This window comes from Papaver somniferum, chromosome 1, assembly GCF_003573695.1.
Source record: "Papaver somniferum cultivar HN1 chromosome 1, ASM357369v1, whole genome shotgun sequence".
Taxonomy (NCBI): domain Eukaryota; kingdom Viridiplantae; phylum Streptophyta; class Magnoliopsida; order Ranunculales; family Papaveraceae; genus Papaver; species Papaver somniferum.
In genome coordinates this window covers 215044866-215053179 of record NC_039358.1, presented here as the reverse complement: position 1 = coordinate 215053179, position 8314 = coordinate 215044866, and the positions used below count along the sequence as shown (strand labels likewise).

Below are 8314 nucleotides of genomic sequence, written 5' to 3'. Positions count from 1 at the left end.
TTTACTACAACATCATTGAAAATACCATCAATTTTTGGAGCCGCCGACGCGGGCTTGTCTTTAGGATAGAGTTTTTAGATTTATTTTTTTTTAGTTTTTTTTTGTTCTTCTTTACGTTTTTGGGTTTTTGTCTTTTCCTTTCAGATTTTGGGAATTTGGAGCGAAAGAAATTTTTTCCAAAGCTTTTGGCGAATATTTAAAGACTTGAAGTAAAAGGCAAAGCGAAAGGATCTAAAGAAGATAAATATTTTTTTATTTTATAGAAAAAGAGAGAGAAAAAAAAAAGAGTGTGTTATTTTATTAGATTGTATTAGGAATTCTTTTTATTTTGTATTTTTCTTTTTCTTTTTGCACTTTATTTTTTGGACCTTTCTTTTGGACTTTGGACATTTGGACATTAATTTTTTTAAACCCTACGGAATGGTAGATTAAATATTAAACTGTTTGCAGAGAAGAACGGTGATTACGATATCACCTCGGCCCCTCGGGTTCGTATACAACATAGGAGTTGTGGCCCGAGTCGACGACAACGGTTCATCCCCAGTCTGGAACGGGAGGTAAGTTTTTCGAAACACTCGTGAATCCCCTGTCAGCGAGTTACTGTATTCCTTCGTTTGCATATATGCTGAGGAACTGAAAATGGCTGTTTTAAATTCCTAGTAAAGGGAAAGGACTGGCCATACAAGATAAGGGTTCGGATTTCATCACCGTTCTCTTCTTTCCCGCCTTAGGAAAACGAAACCAAACGCGAATCTAAGCTTTAAAATTTGGAATAAAACGAGACCTATAGGGTAACGAGCTTAGTAGGAAAGTCGTTCGAAAAATATTGGTTACTCTTTTAGCATACTTCAAAGTTCATGATGGTTTCTGTGAGTTGAATGCGTGACTGCCCCGCCTTGTGATAGCGGTGAGGCCTTGGGTATCAAAGCTCCACTGAGATTCCCTCGCCTCAATTCAACTTACTTTGACTAGGATTGATTCCAGAGGGTTTGCTTAAATTGTAACGAATTTCTTTTCTAAGGATTAGAAGCTGGTCTAGAAACAATCTAAGTGGATCCATCATGCTTTTTGTTTGTTAGAATTCAGTAGGTTTGCTGTGGTGGAGTCAGCCTTGTTTGTGTTTGCATGGAACTTCCCTTCCCTTTTAGGGATTTTCGTTTTAGTTTTGTTTTTCTAGTGTATGCCCGAGGTCATTAGAGAACGGTCTTGGAAAAGAAACACTCTAGGTCGTCTGATTAGTGATAAACCTAGTAGTTCTTCTTATGAAGGCGGGGAGCTCGAAGACTCTTCTTTAGAGAGTCCCGTTTTTGGAAACTTCAGTTTTGAGAATCTGCTTCTTTGTGAACAAAGTACTCCTAGTCCTTTGGTAGTGCCAGAAATGGCAACTTTAAAAGCTTTATTGAACCCAACTAGGACCTCTCGTCCGTCTTGTATCAAGTTAGTTGAAACCGAGGAAAATTATGTACTCAAACCTGGGACTTTACAGATGCTCCCAACCTTTTTATGAAAAGAGAATGAGAACCCCTATTTTCATGTTAGGGAATTTGAGGAAGTATGTAGTACTCTGAAAATTAAAAACCTTAGTGATGATGCACTGAAACTTAGGTTATTCCCCTTTTCCTTAAAAGATAAATCCAAATATTGGCTGTATAGTTTGGATTCTGAGTCAATTGAAACCTATGAACAACTTACATCTGCCTTTATACATAAGTTTTTCCCAAGGCACAAAACATCGTCTATTAGGACACAAATTTTTACTTTTGCTCAACAAGAGGGAGAATCTTTATATAGGTATTTAGAAAGGTTCAATGACTTAATATCTCAATGTCCTCATCATGGTTTAGAGAAGGTTAGGTTAGTTCAGATACTCTACGAGGGTTTAGATTATTCAACAACAACCATGGTTGAGTCCTTATGCACACATGGGTTTGAGAATAAAACTGTTGATGAGGCGATGACATTTTTGAATGAAATCACCAATAAGACCCAACAATGGGAAAATAATAGGGAACCCCAGAAAACAATTCTTCTAAGTAGAAGAAATGTCAATAGGGTAGAAGGATCCTATGAGTCAGATGCTAAAATAGCAGCCATAGCCAAAAGGTTAGAAGCGTTGGAATTAGGTCATTCTAGTGGTACTAGTGGTAGAATAGATCCTTTTTGGGAAGACCATACTGTTGAAGAGAAAGCCAATGCTCTTTATAACAACACCATATTCGATAACCGTCAGAAGTTCTGAATAAGGATCGGAATCAAGGTCAGTCTAGTAACTCTAAAGCTCCCCCAGGTTTTGGCTATCCTAAGAATCCTTCAGCCCTGGCACAGTTTCAGAACCCTTCGGATAAGAAGATTATGAGTTTAGAAGAGTCTATTGCTTTGTTAACTTGTAACACTATGCAGTTTCAGCAATCTGTTGCTCAAGGTTTAGAAGAAAATAAGAGAATAGGTCAGGCTAACTCTCAGGCTATTTCCGAGTTGAAAACCCAGGTTAGTCATATAGATGAGTCTTTAAGAGAAATAGGTAAGTTTCCTAGTAAAACTCAACCAAACCCTAGAGGAATTAATGAAATAGGTGAAAGACCATCCGATCATGTAAATGCTATTAAAACCCTTAGGAGCAGTAGAGAGATAGACAACAAGGTTTCCATGCCTAATAGTGAACATGTTGTAGTTCACCCTTCTGATCCAGAGAATGAGAAAACTGATAGAGTCTCCAAAGAGACCAATGAGGGTCTTGCTGAGCCCGGCTTTGTTCCCAAAGCCCCGTTTCCCCAGCTGCTAGTTGATGAGTGCTAAAAAGTGCATATTTCTATATATTATTCTTGGCATTTAACTCATCTTTTGTGCGTTAATTCTACATTTTATCCCATATTCTGTATTTTCATTGTTTTCAAGAATAAATATTTTTCTTCATTAATTTTGTATTTTTAGGTAACAAATAAAGTTAGATGAATTGCGGAGCGGAAAAGAGCAGAAAAGTAGTGAAAAGCCGGGAGGAATCACGCAAGGAAGCCGCGAAGAATGTTGTGCACAAGACCAAAAGGCTAGAAGTGGGCTTGAAGAGGAATAATTGTTCTTAAAGAAGATATGGGCTTGGCATACCCAAGGCCCAAAACCCTCACCCAAATCCATTTCCTATATCCATACCCGTTTCCTTTTCTAGCCGTCAGATTGGATCATCTCAGCATCCTATGGTCGCAGCATCACCAGTACATCAAAGTCTGAAGCTCCTGTCAAACACTACAGCACCTAACTCCATCTTGAGCCGTCAGTTTCGTTGTACTTCCGCATCCAACGGTCGCTCCTCGCTTCCTTATGTCTCGCCGTTAGATCGATCCATCATCTTCGCATCCAACGTCGCATCCTCGCTGTTCATCAACAATTGCTGAACTCGCCGAACACACGAGCACCTAACACCTTCCCCTACCAAACCAAACGCACCCTTCCTTCTTTCCCATCGAACCCATCTTCCCCCACCTCACTTCTGCAGAACCACTACTCCACTGTCACCACCTTCTCCATCATCGCCACCACTCCCTGACGCCACCAAACACCACCAAACCACTCTACCTTTTCCATAAAAGCAAAACCCATCATGCCCCCCTCTTTCTAGCCCCCTATTTGATTGATATTTCTTCTCACTTTTCTCTGAAACCCTAGAAGAAAAATCAATCGATTAGGCGAGTCTAGAGTAGCAATTGACACATGGGAATGGAGCAGGAGAGTCAGAGGAAGATTGGGTCGACATTGTGGGTAAGATTTGACCCATCAAAGTAGGTAAATTTCATAGCCCTAATTCACTGTTAAATTTGGGGATTTTTGGGAATTGTGTGTATGAACTAGAATTGTGTAAATTGGGTATAAATAGGATGATATGGTTTGTGTTGTAACCATGCCCGGATTAGCCGGTGCACCAAGCAGTAGTTCATGTTTGATTTTATCTTCATGATGATGTTCTAATTTCATAGTTAGGGTTTAGATGAAACCTTTAATCTATTGCTAAGTTTCATTTAAGTTCTGATATTGGTCTTGTTGTGCTATAATGTTGTGGATAAATTATCTTGTGCACTTTACATTTTGCTCTCACAGTGCATGTCATGTATGCATTGTAGTTAGAACACCACTGTGTGATTGTGCTGCAGCTCATACCTTATTGATATTGTCAAATTCTCTGACTAATTGTGCTTTAGTCAGACATTTAGTGCTTAGGATTGATATTTTAGCTGTGATAAGGATATCCCTTAGGATTGTTTACTCACCTAAGTAATTGATCTGTGGTTAGTTGTTTTGTGAGAAGGGCAGCTAATACTAGGATTAGATAGTTATCTTAGTGATACTAAACCTTCCTCCTGAAACCACCCTTTGATGAGCAGCAGGCATAGAACCTCCACTGCCATCTAGTTAGTCAGTTGAGCCTAGAAGCTCACTGATATCTATACAAGGGACAAGAACATCATTGGGATTGAATTGACTTAGTATAGGTTAAGCGGTGGATTCGACTTCCCCAGCACCTTATCTATCTGCTTGTAGGTTACTCTTTGCTTTCGCTTTTGTTATTTCAGTCACTATCATCGTCTTTGTCGTATCGACACAAACTCCCCCTTTTGGTTACTCTCAATTTGAATCAGTAGTAGTTAAATTGTAGCTTCAATACACACCCAAGTCTCTGTGGTTCGACCCTGCTTGCCCTGTTCTATACACTAGACCCTGTGCACTTGCAGGTATAGTTTGTGACTCTTTTAGAGAGCCACCAAGTTTTTGGCGCCGCTGCCGGGGACTTGGTTGTGTTGTGTTGAATTTTTTCTGGGCTGTTTTTGCATGTTAGTTCATTTGCATCATTGCATACTCTTTTGCATATTGTTTCATTCTAGCATACTCATCATGCATTGCATTCTTGCATTTTAGTGTAACTTGCTGTTTTAGTAGCTGCTGTGTAGTGCAGCTGAATTTCTTAGCTTCTAGCAAGAAACTTACTTCTCTTCTGAAACCAACAGGTGCACTGCCTTGCTGCTTGCTGAAACTCCTGTTGGGATGTTACTGTTAGGCATTGTTGCTGCACTGAACTGGTGCTGTTTCTCTTGCTTGTAGGTGCTGGTGCTAAGAGAAGCTGCCTGACCCTGGTGCAGCTGCTGTTGCTGCTGAATTGCTCCTGTTGCTGAAGCTGTTGCCCCTCCTGAGACTTGCTTGCCAAGAACTGCTGCCTGAAGCCTTCCTGCTAACTGCTGCTGCCCTCTGCTGTGGCCCTGTGAACCTGCAAAGCCTGCTGTTGTGCTGTTGCTGCTGCTGCTGATCTGCTCCTGCTGCTAGGCCTGACTGGGCTGTAAGCTGCTGCAGCTGATGAAAGACCAAAGCCCAACTGGGCCTTGAGTGTTGAAGCCAAAGCTTAGGATGATCCAAAGCCCAACTGGGCTTTTGCAACCAAACTGAGCAGCTGGGCTGTGCTTAAGCAAGTAAGCCTAAACCCATTAAGAGAACCCAACCTGTGGGCTTCCATTTTTAATTTGTGGGCTTGTAATAATTTTTTCCATTTTTCTGTTGGGCTTGTAATCTTAATTATTTGTGGGCTTGTTTGTTTAATTGCTTGTGGGCTTGTGATGTTAGACTGATTTGGGCCTGTAGTTTTAAATTAGAAAAACTGAACTTTTGAAAGCCCAACTGGGCCTCCGACCAAACAAGCAACAGTTAGGCTATTTCAAAAGCTACATTGGGCTTCAGTTTGCATACACATTGTAGGCTTAGTTCACCTTCCCTTGACAAAGCAATTTCTCCCACCACAGTGGGCTTATCCCCATAAAAACCAAATTTTTCCCAAAAATCCAAACCCATTAAAAACCAAATTTTGGGCTTTGTAACATAGTTACTTAGCTTTTGAGCCCAATCATGTCTAGATCTTTTTCTACAGTTGGGGAATACAACAAATCCCTTAGAGAACTTGCGTGTGGACATACTTCACGTTATGAACCTCCCATAGACCATGATGTCAATAGTCATAGGAATTATTATGGACATTTTCAAAGTCCCAAGCCTCAATACATGAACCCTAATGACTATTCACACATGCATCATTCGCCACAACGTGAAAATGAACATTTTGCTAGTGCCTCACTCACCCAATCATCACTTATGGATCAAATAGAAGCTCGAATCACAGCTTTAGAAATGCAAGCACATGAGGAATCTGTCACATCTAATTTTCTTAGGCAACCTGAAATCTATGCATGTCCCGCATGTGGTAGTTTAGACCACCCTGTTGAGCATTGTCATATTTTGCATAATTTTAGGCAATCTAGAGAAAATCCAAGGTATGAAATGCCCATAAATTGTGAGAATGGTAGTCATTGGGACCATAATCAATCCTTTGAAGGTTGTGATCAATATTTTGTAAACCCTAATGACCATGCACACATGTACCATTCACCACAATTTGAACATGAAGAATTTTGTACTCCCATGAATTTAGACTCCACCGTAGAAGCTCTCAGACTCGGTGAGCAAAATTCTGATAGAACTATGTCACGCATTCAGGCGAAGTTAGATCAGATTTTGCTTCAACTACAAAAGGAGGAAATTCATGAGAAAATGCATGTTGTCCCTAATGAAGTGTCCAGTCCCATTCATCTAAATGCTATTGAATATGAACCTGATTTAGAGGAACATGAATCGACTAAGGACACCACCACTTTTAATGAGGATCAATATGCATGTTACCATGATGATGATTATGATGATAATGATATGTTAGAAGAACATGTTTTTGCTGAAAATATTGTGGAACCTTTTGGTTCAATAACATATGGCTTCTCAGCCTCAACCTTCATGAATGTTGTTTCTTCTGATACCCATTGTAATTCATATGATTTTGATTCTAATATGGGGCTTGTACAATTCTTTTGTGAAGATGAACATGACATAGGAATAGTTGAATCTTCTGTAGACACTAATTTTATTATGCATGAGGACGAATTTGATGTGTCTGATTCCTTGCCTAAGTCACAAAATGTTATTTCTTCCGGTGATGATTTGAGTACTTCGAACAATCATGATACTGATTTAGGTCTTGATGTTTTGTTCGATGAATGTGAGCATGTTTTACCTGTTTCTGATTGGTACTATTGATCTTACCCATGAAAATAATTTAGATGTACCCACTTTCTTACCTAAATCTCAAATTGAGATTATTCCACCCAACCTAGATTTGGTTTGCAACAAAAAATTTAAACCAACTTTTCTGAAAAGTCCCAATCTAGGATTGGAACTGTGTGCCTCCCAAGTCCTCTTGGACTATTTTGCTTCAAAATATAACACTTCTAAAGAGCCACAGTTGGAATGCATTTCTTTGCCCATCCCGAAAACAGTCCATTATGAGTTAGACCTTTTGAATCCTGAACCCCTAAAATTAAAAGATTTTGTGCTTAAAAGTAAACCTGTTGAACAATTTAGGTTTAGGGGTGATTCATTCGGTTTTTCACTCTCACTCCCATTTCAGTCCAATTTTAGTGTTTTGAAACTTTCTATGTCTCAACACTTTGTCTTTTGGGTTGATCCTCAACTCTTTAGACTTTTGGTGTATGGTGAATTTTTTGTATATAATCCAGTAGATAAAATTTTAAAAACCCTTTTGTTTCTTTTGTATATATTTTTGCTAATCCAATATAATCTAAGTTGAAAATGTTGGATTCTAGCCGGTGAATAATGGAGTTCGGTTCGTGTTTTCGACGAATCGGGTATTCTCTCTCCTTTTACTCTACTTAGCATGTTCCTCTTCATATGTTGCATTATAATTTTGTTATCTTTTGAAACATTGAGGACAATGTTTAGTTTAGGTTTGGGGGTATAGAGTAGATACCATGATAATATGCTATAATTGAGGACAACGAACTCCTTCTTCTTTTTTTGAAAAAAATTGAAAAATTCCAAAAAAAATTAAAAAAATGAAAAATCATAAAAAATGGAGCTCATTTACCTTGAAATGTTGACTCTTGTGCAAATATGTATTTTTTAGGAGTCTTAGTCTAGATATTTAGGCACCCTGATTCTAGCACAATTCACATAGTGATAAGAAATTTGCACGCGCACGATCTACCAATACATGTATGGCCTCGATCTTCAAGGTGTTTGATAGGAAGTTACGATTGCCAATCACTTTAGAATACTGAACGAAACTGGACTAGCTTGTTCTTTGGTTGGTTGGGATAGAAGATGGAGGTTACATTAAGAAAGACAGCCATCGAATTTAACTGGGTGCATCAAAAAGGGCTACCTCTTGCAAAGTGTCATGTAATTTTTGTTTCTTTTTGTTCTGTATCAAAAGTGT

General features: G+C 39.0%; 1 pseudogene; it reads right to left on the bottom strand.

The window, feature by feature from the left end:
• Positions 1-1742: 1742 nt before the first annotated feature.
• On the bottom strand, positions 1743-1842 carry LOC113341838 (annotated as a pseudogene).
• Positions 1843-8314: the final 6472 nt, after the last annotated feature.